The sequence below is a fragment of the Hemitrygon akajei genome, chromosome 7 (genome assembly GCF_048418815.1).
Source record: "Hemitrygon akajei chromosome 7, sHemAka1.3, whole genome shotgun sequence".
Taxonomy (NCBI): domain Eukaryota; kingdom Metazoa; phylum Chordata; class Chondrichthyes; order Myliobatiformes; family Dasyatidae; genus Hemitrygon; species Hemitrygon akajei.
Window position 1 is genome coordinate 144,302,204 of NC_133130.1, and position 12,192 is coordinate 144,314,395.

Below are 12,192 nucleotides of genomic sequence, written 5' to 3' on the forward strand. Positions count from 1 at the left end.
TCTGAGCTACAGGGTCGGACTCTGTGCTGGAGGCATGGCCATTGTTACTTCCCCCAGGTAGGCTGTCCCCCCCCCCCAACAGTACTCAAACAAGAGTATTTATTGTCAAGGGGTACAGCCACTGGGGTACTCTCTAGTACCTGACTCTTCCCCTTCACCCTCCTAACCGTGACCCACTTGTCTGCCTCCCGTGGCCCTGGTGTGACCACCTGCCTGTAACTCCTCTCTATCAACTCCTCACTCTCCCTGACCAGACGAAGGTCATCGAGCTGCAGCTCCAGTTCCCTAACACGGTCCCTTAGGAGCCGTAGCTCGGCGCACCTGATGCAGATATGGAAGCCCGGGAGGCTAGGGCACTCCATGACCTCCCACATCCGACACCGAGAACAACAAGCTGCCCTCACACTCATACTTCCTCCTTTCCTCAAATAACAGAAAAAATTGAAACCTAAACCTGCCTTGCCTCACCCGTTTCAGCCTAAGCCCGTTGAGCCAAAGCCCTTAAGCCTTCACTCTGCTCCTGGCTCACTCCGCTACCTGCAAATGACGCTGCCCCTGGTTTAGAGGGCATGTGCTATAAACTTAAGTTGTTTTCTTTGGAGTGATGGAGATGAGGGGAGATCCAACTGAGGTTTATAAGATTATGAGAGATATATAGACAGGTGGTATCTGTTTTCCAGGGTTGAAAAGTCTAATTAAAGAGGGTATACATTGAAGGTGAGAAAGGGCACGTTCAAGGTAGGTGTGAGGGATAAGCTTTTTACTTAGAGAGTGGTGAATGCCTGGAATGTGCTGCCTGGTATGGTGGTAGAGGGAAATACTTTATAGGCTTTCAAGATGTTTGTATAGGCTATGAGGAAGATGGAAGGATATGGACATTGTGTTGGTAGGAGGGATTCATATTTGGGTGTTTCTGATTTGCTTTTTAACTGGTTTGACATAATATTGCGGGCCAAATGGCCTGTTCCTGTGCTGTACTGTTCTATGTTCTAAATCTAATATACAGTACAGCAGGAGAAAACAACACACACAAAATGCTGGAGGATCTCAACAGGCCAGGCAGCATCTACAGAAAAGAGTATAGTCGACATTTCAAGCTGATACTCTTCATCAAGTTCAAATCCATTTCAGTGCTATATTTGTTTCAGATGAATGAAGACTGTCTTCAGTTAAAGTGTAACTAATTTTGGGCATGGTATCATCATTCATGGACTTCCACAGTATCACTAGAAGAATCCTGAGCTTGGGCAGGTTATGAGTTTACTGGAAACTGCATTTCTTGGAATTTAGAAGAATGAAATATTATCCGAGGAAGGTGTGTATGTGAGAGAAAAGACAATCTCCAAAGTGGGAAAATAATCTGAACGTTAGAATTAGGCTAGTCAGGTGAAAAACCTGGAAGCACATTTAATGCAAATGTTAACGAAGTCTGAAATATTCCCAACAAACCCTCTTCCAACCCCAAAAAAACCTGTTATATTGGGTTTGAAGCACTATCATCACCGTGACAGACCACTTGGGTTTTGACAGAGTCCAATGAAGGATCATCAACCTGAAATATTAACCTTTATGTCTTTGTTCACACAAGCTACTTCACCGGCTGAGTGCTTTTGACATTTTCTATCTCTTCCACTTGAAATAAAATTATTTTTGATCTCTCCCGCACCAGCTGATGTGCAATTACCATTGAGTCTGTTCTGGGGCCACAACACTCCGGTGAGGCCTCCTGAAGTGGAAAACGTGAAGGAATAAGGAGTAGTTTTAACAGGAGCAGAGGGGAATGAGAATTGCTGATATCCGGAACCGACTGTCAGAGGAGGTGGTGAAATTAGATATAATTACGCTGCTTGAAACATTTATGTGGTGAACTAGATATACCTGTCTGACTGCTCCTGTGGCTCCTCCCACAGACCCTGCTGACTGCTCCTGTGGCTCCTCCCACAGACCCCTGTATAAAGGCGACTGTGGTCTTCAGTTTGTACTGGTCCACCATCCGGTCCATCTCCCTCTGGAAGACTGAGACCCCATTTGTGACACCAAATGGGACGCACAGAAAGTGATAGAGCCTGCCACCCGCCTCGAAGGCGGTGTAGGGGCGGTCCTCCGGGCGGATGGGGAGCTGGTGATAAGCAGATTTCAGATCAATTGTCGAGTACACCTTGTACTGAGCTATCTGGTTGACCATATCCGCGATGCGGGGTAGGGGGTACGCGTCAAGCTGCGTGAATCTATTGATGGTCTGGCTATAGTCCACAACCATCCTATTTTTCTGCCCAGTCCGAACAACGACCACCTGGGACCGCCATGGGCTTGTGCTCGGCTCAATGATCCCCTCCCCGAGCAGCCGCTGCACCTCTGAATGAATAAAGGCCCTGTCCCCCGCACTGTACCTCCTACTTTTAGTTGCCACCGGTTTACAGTCGGGGGTCAGGTTGGTGAACAGCGATGGGGGAGGGATCTTGAGGGTGGAGAGGCTGCAAGTAGTGTCAGCAGCACAGCTATCGGCATGGTGCTGGGCAGGATGTGTGGTTCGGTGTGTATGTGCGTGTGGTAACGGAGTATATGGCGAAATCCCACCAAACTGAGGATTCCTGACAGTGAGTGGTGGGAGGGGCCCGTCATATGCCATAGTCACACTTTTGAGATGGCTCTGGAAGTCCAGCCCCAACAGCACAGGTGCGCACAGTCGAGGCATGACCAGGAACGCAAAGTTCCGATATTCTGTGCCCTGCACCACCAATGTTGTTACACAACCCACCCGGATGTCTGTGGAATGCGACCCAGAAGCCAAGGTGATCTTCTGACGTGCCGGCCGTGTCACAAGTCCACAGCGTTTCACTGTGGCCGGGTCAATAAAACTCTCAGTGCTGCCCGTGTCAAACAGGCAGCTAGTCCTGTGCCCCTCCACCAGGATGTCCATCATCGACCTTGCGAGCTGGTGCGGAGCGCTTTGGTCGAGGGTCACGGAAGCCAGCGTTGAACGGGGCGAGTCGGTGGCGGGGCCTGGTGACGCCGGCAAAGATGGCTGCTCACATCCGGGCATGCAAGATGGCGAGTCGGGGGCAGGGCCTGGTGACGCCAGCAAAGATGGCCGCTCACATCCGGGCATGCCAGATGGCGGCTCCCAGGTCACACATGGGTAGGTAGGGGCGGGGCATGGTGACACCGGCAAAGATGGTTGTCCATATCCGGGCATGCAAAATGGCAGCCCCCAGGTCTCAGACGCAGCGCTGCTCGACCCCGGGCGCGGTTTAGATTTACAGACCTTGGCGAAATGGCCCTTCTTCCCGCAGCTGGAACAAGTCGCTTCGCGAGCCGGACAGCTGTTTCTGGAATGTTTCTGAAGCCCACAAAAGTAACAATGTTTTATACTCAGCGAATTCGAGGAGTTCGTGATACTGCGACTGGCAGCGGCGTTGGCGAATTCGCTCGGAACTGGGGAATCGCGCGGCTGGACCGCTTCGGCGTACAGCTGCGCAGCCTCTAACGTATCGGCCGTCTCTATCGCGGAGTGTAAGGTAAGATCAGCTTTTTCCAGCAGCCGCTGGCGCAAATACAGTGACCGGACCCCAGTCACAAAAGCGTCTCGGACCAAGAGTTCCGTATGCTGTTCCGCTGTGAGCGCTTGGCAGTCACAAGTCTGCACGAGTGCCTGTAGAGCTCGGAGAAATTCAGCAGTCGACTCCGTAGGCCGCTGTTTTCGTGTTGCCAAGCAGTGCCGGGCATAAACTGCGTTTACCGGCCGCAGGTACTGTCTTTTGAGGGCGGCAAGCGCCCCCTCGTAGGTGGAGAGGTCCCTGATGAATGAATAAACTTTTGGGGCGACCCTCGAGAGGAGAAGTCTGAGCCGAACAGCCGAGTCGGTGGCACGAACCTCCTCCAAGTACGATTGGAAGCACACAAGCCAGTGTTCAAAGGCAAGAGCTGCTTCAGGGTCTTGGGGGTCCAAATCTAAGTGTTCTGGGCGTAAAACGATTTCCATGTTGTAATTTCCAGTCAATAAAATTGATGCACCATCAATAACTCACGCTGAGACTTAGGAAGTGAGATATCGGCTTTTATTGACTGGAAGAACAACACTACATCCTGGGAAAATGAGGGAGAGCAGCAGACCACAGTCGCCTTTATACAGGGGTCTGTGGGAGGAGCCACAGGAGCAGTCAGCAGGGTCTGTGGGAGGAGCCACAGGAGCAGTTAGATGGTCAACCAGATAGCTCAGTACAAGTTGTACTCGACAATTGATCTGAAATCCGCTTATCACCAGCTCCCCATCCGCCCGGAGGACCGCCCCTACACCGCCTTCGAGGCGGGTGGCAGGCTCTATCACTTTCTGCGCGTCCCATTTGGTGTCACAAATGGGGTCTCAGTCTTCCAGAGGGAGATGGACCGGATGGTGGACCAGTACAAACTGAAGGCCACATTTCCCTATCTAGATAACATCACCATCTGTGGTCATGACTGGTCGGATCATGACGCCAACCTCCAACGATTTTTCCAAGTGGCCGATGCTTTGAACCTCACTTATAACAAGGACAAGTGTGTGTTCAGAACCACACGACTCGCTATCCTTGGGTATGTCGTGGAGAACGGGGTCATTGGCCCTGACCCCGACTGTTAGAACTCCCTCTTCCCACCACTCTCAAGGCCCTCCGGCGGTGCCTGGGTTTTTTTTCCTATTACGCCCAATGGGTCCCCCATTACGCAGACAAGGCCCGCCCCCTGGTCAAGTCTACCACTTTTCCCCTCTCTGCCGAGGCCCGCGCGGCCTTCAGCCGCATTAAAGGGGACATTGCCAAAGCAACGATGCATACGGTGGACGAGACCATTCCCTTCCAAGTAGAGAGTGACGCCTCTGACGTCGCGCTGGCTGCTACCCTCAATCAGGAAGGCAGACCAGTGGCGTTTTTTTCTCGTACCCTTCAAGGCTCTGAACTTCGGCACTCCGCGGTGGAGAAAGAAGCCCAGGCCATAGTGGAAGCTATTAGGCACTGGAGGCACTATCTCGCCGGCAAAAGGTTCACCTTGCTGACCGACCAGCGCTCGGTTGCGTTCATGTTCAGCAACCAACAGCGGGGCAAAATCAAAAATGATAAAATTTTGCGATGGAGAATAGAACTCTCCACCTACAATTACGATATCCTGTACCGGCCTGGCAGGCTCAATGAACCCTCTGATGCCCTATCCCGGGGAACGTGTGCTAGTGCCCAGCTCGACCAGCTGTATGCCCTTCATGCCCAACTTTGCCACCCGGGGGTCACCCGATTTTACCATTTCATTAAAGCCCGGAACCTGCCGTACTCCCTGGAGGACATCAGGACGATGACCAGGGACTGCCAGATCTGCGCTGAGTGCAAACCGCACTTCTACCGTCCTGACACTGCGCAGCTTGTCAAGGCCACCCGCCCTTTTGAGCGACTGAGTGTTGACTTTAAGGGCCCCCTTCCCTCCACCGACCGCAATGTCTATTTTCTCAGTATTATTGACGAGTACTCGCAATTCCCCTTTGCCGTTCCCTGCCCCGACACTACTACCACGTCGGTCATAAAAGCCCTGCGCCAGCTCTTCACTCTGTTCGGATATCCCTGCTATGTCCACAGTGATAGAGGGTCCTCCTTTATGAGTGACGAGTTGCGCCGGTTCCTGCTAGCTAGGGGCATTGCTACTAGTCGCACCACGAGTTATAATCCCCGGGGGAATGGCCAGGTGGAGAGGGAGAATGCCACAGTGTGGAAGGCCACACTTTTAGCCCTTAAGTCAAAAGGGTTGCCGGTCTCCCGATGGCAGGAGGTCCTCCCTGAGGCACTCCACTCTATCCGCTCCCTGTTGTGTACGTCCACTAATGCCACCCCTCACGGACGCCTATTCTCTTTTCCCAGGAAGTCTGTCAGTGGGACCACCCTACCAGTTTGGCTGACGTCCCCGGGGCCAGTGCTGCTACGTAAACATGCGAGGAGTAATAAGTACTCACCGCTGGTCGAGAGGGTTCACCTCCTGCATGCTAATCCCCAGTATGCCTACGTGGTCTTGCCTGATGGGCGGGAGGACACGGTCTCTGTCCGCGACCTGGCGCCCGCCGGAGCAGCAGACCACTACCCCGAGCATTCCACGGTAACTATGCACCCTGTACCCGAGGTGACACCGCACACACCGTGCCACACCCAGACTCCTCACGACGCTCATGTACCGGGCATCTCGTACGCGTCTATTCCGGGGACCTCGCACACACGCGAGGGATCCCTGACACCTCCTGTTGGGACAGAACCAACCCACTCTCCGCCTCCGGTGCAAACACCACCTCCAGCACCTGTGCCATCACCACCTCTGGCTCCTGTGCAATTGCAGCCGGAGCTACATAGATCGCAGCGAACGATTCGACCACCTGATAGACTTAACCTGTAAATATACTTGGGGATTTTTTTTTAAACAAAGGGGGGGTGAATGTGGTGAACTAGATATACCTGTCTGACTGCTCCTGTGGCTCCTCCCACAGACCCTGCTGACTGCTCCTGTGGCTCCTCCCACAGACCCCTGTATAAAGGCGACTGTGGTCTGCTGCTCTCCCTCATTTTCCCAGGATGTAGTGTTGTTCTTCCAGTCAATAAAAGCCGATATCTCACTTCCTAAGTCTCAGCGTGAGTTATTGATGGTGCATCAATTTAGACAAGCTTTAAGTACACAAGGTATATGAGGATATAGACTGAATGCAGGCAAATAGAACTAGTTGGATAAATTGGTTGGCCAGGACATGGTCGGCTAAAGGGTCTATCTCTGTGCTGTGGAACTCCATGACTCTAAGGTCTCAAGAAAGGAGCAGAGCACTAAGGAATGAGTGCCAGGGAAAAGAAAGGCTGGGGGTGGGAGCTGAGGCAAGATGGGAACTGGGGACTGGGGGCCTGAGGTGAAACAGAGAGCAGGGAGAGATAAATACTGAAGATTGGGGAGGGGCGGTTGGGAATAGAAATAGGTGGTTTGGGAAATGGGGCCCCCAGAAGAAACGAAAACTTGAGAATGAGTAAAGATGAGACCAGAGAATGGAAGAAAGATTGGTGAATGACATTTTAAGAGAGTTGGGAGGTAAGGACCATATAAATGGCAATGACCAAAAGATCCTGCTTGTTTGGGACAGTATCAGAATATTTATGCTTTATCCAAAATTTTGATGCAAGGACAAGGGTTTTAACAATAATGTCTAACACTATAAGTTGTAAACTTAATAATACCTCCTCCATTCACAAATCTTTCTTCTTATAATAAATTGAATTTATTTCTTTAGCTTGAACTGGATGCAAACATTCTTATACAGAAAAGCAAAAAAGAGAATGTTGGGGATATTCGGAATTAGAATTAACATCACCATTGCGAAATTTGCTGTCTTTGCAGCAGCAGCACAATGCAATACGTAATAATAGAGACAAAAGAAACTTAATTCCAGTAACTATATATAAGTTAAGTAAGTAGTTCAAAAATAAAAGAAAAAGTAGTGATATAATGTTTGTGGGTTTAATGTCCATTCAGAAATCTGATGGCAGAGGGGAAGAAGCTGTTCCTGAAACATTGAGTGTGTGCCTTCAGGCTTCTGTACCTCCTTCCTGCTGGTGCTAATGATAACAGCGCATGTCCTGAGCGATGAGGGTCGGCAGAGATGGATGCCACCTTTTTAAGGCTCCTTGAAGATGTCCAACAAACTATGTATTTTCTGTGGAGAATGATGCAGCATTAAAGTTTCAAATTAATCACCAAATTAAAAAATCATCTGAAATGATTTTATCTAGTTTAATTCAGGAAACCTAGCAATAGCAGGAGTAGGTCTTTCAAGTGTTCCCTGACTCCCACCATTCAATGTGATATCTATCTTAGTACCATCTTCCTGTGCCCTTTCATTTCTAGAAATCTATCTTTTTTAAAATGTATTTTTCAATTTGGCTTTCAGTCTTAAACCATAAGACCCTAAGATAAAGGAGCAGAATTAGGTCATTTGGTCCATCGAATCTGCTCTACCATTTTATCATGGCCGATCCAAATTTCCTCTCAGCCCCAATCTCCTGCCTTCTACCTGTTATGACCTCGGCCCCCTCCTTTGTGAGAATCGCAAGAGCCCTAGTCAAGGGGGGGGGTCAACTGACCCAAGAGGGGGAGAGACGTGCTGAATAGACACAGGAAATGGGAGAGAGAGAGGGAGACGTGCGGAAGATCACGTTCTCCCGAGAAGCAGAATAAAAGCGACATTGACTATTGTCTCATGGAGACCACGTGAAAAGCCCTCGGGCAAAGTGGGCTGGTTGAGAGAGAGATCGCATCACCTGCAACCTGATTGACACCTGCGATCCCGTGAAGAAGTATAAAGGAGGGTCTGAGGGGGGGACAACCCTCAGATGCACCAAGGAGACGCACCAAGGAAACACACGAAGGAGAAACGCTAGAAATCCTGCGACAGCGTTTTATTAGCTACAGCCGGTGGTGGGGTCGTGTGCGTCCTTCCCTTGCCTGGGATTGGTGACTTCACCACGGAAGACGGCCTAGCTACAGGGAAAGGCCACCGATGAGCGTTCATTCCCCAACGAGGCTCCGACAAACTGAACTACTCCAGATCGGGTAAACTCTTAAATCCCTCTCTCTGTCTTTCTAACAAAAGTGCACCAACGCGACCCTTCCGCCGGCAACTAAGTGAAACTGCCGTGATCTAAAAGACTTTTAGATATCCAGCGAACGATATAAAATCTACATTACCCCTAGACAACGATCGAGCTTGTGTTTTGAATGTTTTGTATTAACCATACGTTTGTGCCCCTTTTTGAATAAAACGTTTGAAAATAGTAGCATCCGACTCAGCTGATCCCGTTATCTTTGCTGGTAAGTTACCTGGTTACGAGGTTACGTAACAAGTGGGGTTCTCGTCCCGGATTTGAAACCAAAGGGGAGGGTCAGTGAATCGGGCTGTAAGTCCAAACTTAAATCTGGTTACGCAGGTAGCCAGACAAGAAACCAGCAAAGATGGATGTGGATGAATTTACGAGAAACCCGACGGTAGAGGCGCTAGGGAAGGCTACAAAATCAGACTTGGTAAATTTGGCGCAGGCGTTAGACCTCACAGTGGTGAAGCCAGCAATGAAAAAGCAGGAAGTGCGAAGGGTCATACAACAGTATTACGTTGGGAAGAAGGTGTTTGCAGCTGAGGATTTGGAAAATATCCCCGAAAAGAGATTAGCGAGTGGGACAGATCAGGCAGAGTTGGAGAAAGCAAGGTTGGACCATGAGCTTAAAGTAAAGCAGCTAGAAGCAGCTGAAAAGGCTGAGGAAAGAGCTGCAAAGGAAAAGGCTGAGGAAAGAGAGCATGTGTTCAAACTAAAGGAATTAGAGATGAAACGGGGTCATGAGCTCCAGCTAAAGCAGCTAGAAGTAGAAGCAGAAGCAGAAGAGAAAGAGAAACAAAGGAGCCATGAATTGGAGCTGGACAGGCGAAGGCAAGAGCGAAGAGCTCAAGGGGAAGAGAGAGAGGAGGGGTTTGATGTTAGTCGGGCGTTGAGGTTGGTCCCCCCCTTCGAGGAGATGGATGTTGATAGTTATTTCTTGCTTTTTGAGAAGGTGGCAGTGAATCAGAAGTGGCCCAGAGAGCAGTGGGTGGCGTTGTTACAAAGTGTGTTACGAGGGAAAGCACAGCGGGTATATGCCGCGCTGCCCCCGGAAAGGGAAGGGAGTTATGACCAAGTAAAGGAGGCCATTCTCCGAGGTTATGAGTTAGTACCTGAGGCGTATAGACAAAGATTCCGAAATTTAAGGAAAGGGTGGAATCAAACATATACCGAGCTAGCCCATGAGAAGGGTGTGCTCTTGGACCATTGGTGCACTGCGGAAAAGGTGGCCGAGAACTATGGGCGTATCAGGGAGTTATTTTTGATTGAGGAATTTAAAGGTTGTGTTCCGGAAGAGATCCGAATGTATTTAAATGAGAGGACGAATCAGTCCATCTCAGAGATGGCTAGGTTCGCAGATGAATATCCCCTAACCCACAAGCCAAAGTTTTCCTCGCCAAAAAGTTACCCGAGAGACCGTCGGAACGGCAGGGAAAGCCCGCCGGCTGAGGCGGAGATCCCGCCGGGAGCTAGCAGAAAAAGTGAGGTTAACAGACAGGAAACCTGGAGACCCCCTGGTTTAACCTGCTTTAATTGTGGGAAGGTGGGTCATATTGCATCTAAATGCTTTGCTCCAAGAAAGGAGCCAGAGAGAGGGAAAGCAGCGATTCCTATCGGGTGTGCAGTGGTAATCAGAAAATCGGCAAAAGGGTCCCAGGGGAGCAGAGAGCGCGAGGGGTCGGAGATTTATATGTCACACGGAACCGTGTCTGTGAGGAAGGGGGACCCGCCAATTCCCGTACGGATTTGGAGAGACACGGGGGCGGAGCTATCATTAATTAGCCGTAACGTATTACAATTCGGACCTCCGACGGGCGAGGTAGCCCTGAGAGGAATAGGGAAAGGGACAGAAAGGGTGTCTTTGCGTAGGGTCATTTTGAATTGTGAGCTAGTGTATGGATCAGTTGAAATGGGGGTGCCATCAGAATTCCCGAGAACTGATGTAGATGTCCTCCTTGGAAACGATTTAGCAGGAGGAAAAGTTTGGTCAGCCATGACTATGACCCGCCGACTGGTGCGTGTTGAGGCCCCGCCCATAGAGTCCCCGAGCTATCCCGCATGCGCGGACACTCGCAGCCTGTCGAGAACCGCAGCTGAGAAAGCGAGCAGTTTAAAATTGACTCAGACGTTTTTACCGACCCTGTGCCACGAGGGTTTCGAGGGCGGTAGAACAGGGAATAGTAACGTACAAGGGGGTAAGGGAGAGAAGGTAGGTCTTTCCTTAACGAAGAAAAAGGTCCTCGAGGTAGGAAATAAAGATGAGAAACGGATAAAGCTGTTAAAAGGTCCAGAATTGGACATGGTTGATCTGTCTGGCTTGGCAGAATTGTTTGGAGAAGTTGAGAGTTCTAAAGGTGTTCCCGATGGTCCCGAGAGTGAAATGAGGGCAGTCTTAGAGAGGAAGGGTATCCTTGCTGTGGAGAAGTCAGCTGAAATGGCCGAGGAGGTTGTTTCAGCTCGCAGGGTTGCGCCTTCCCCAACGGGGGGCTGCCTAGAGAGTAACTGGAAGGATCGGGGGACGTTAGAATTTGAAAAAGGTATGGGTGTTGAAAGCCTGGAAGAGGCCAATGTCCCGTTTGAGTGTGTCCAAGATGGGGATGCACGTGGTGCTGAACCTAGTCACGGAGCTCAGGAAAAAGCTGAGGTATTTGACTCAGCTGGACGAGACGGCCGTCCTTTTGGATCAGATAGGCTTGGTTCGGGGAAGAAAGGGTTAACCTTGGGGAGTGCGAGTCCCCAGAGGGTTGTGCTGAGGGGAGTGTTCAGAGTTAATGTGGAGTTTATGAATGGGGAGATAACTGTTGTTGTGGGGGAGAACGGTAAATCTGTAGTTCCCAACTCGAAGGGAAAAAGGTTAAAGTCAAAAATGATGCCTACGCACCGATTACGGGTTGATTTGGAATGTAAAGGTGCCTCACACGCTATTGTTATTCAAGAAAGCGCTGCGAGGAAGTCAAAATTTAAATGCGGCCAGGGGGAAAGGTTCGCCCTGAAACACATCAGCCTGTATGGTCTTGGCCGAAGGGCTAACTACCTGGGTGGACGCGGAGTTAAGAGAATAACCTTTGTGGGAAGGAAAGGCGGGAGAGTACCTTGCCAAATTACTCGCAGTCCCCACGGGGGGACTCACCGGGAAAAGGCGATGGGTAATAGAAATGCCCTTTGTAAACCACTGTTGTACAGGTTCGCGCAAAAGCCTGTGAATAATAAAGACCACCCCTTGGGAGACCTGCCGGTGAAATACCACGACCGAAACGATTAGTATTTGTATAAACTTTTGTAGATGCACCTAAGCTGAGATCACACCTCCTTAGTTATGTTGCTGAAGAAAGCAAATAAATAAGGTGGTTATTGAGCTGAAGTTTGATGCTACCAGACTTTAGTATGGCACGTGAGGTTAAGGTATTAAAGAAAGGGGCACTGTACTTGTTACCTGTTTAGATACTGACTTGAATGTATAACGGTAGTACTCTGTGAAGAGAAAAGCTTGTGTAGTATGTAGATTAAAAAAAAAAGTCCTGTACCAACCTGTTTTTAACCGCTGGTAAAAAACCTGCTATGG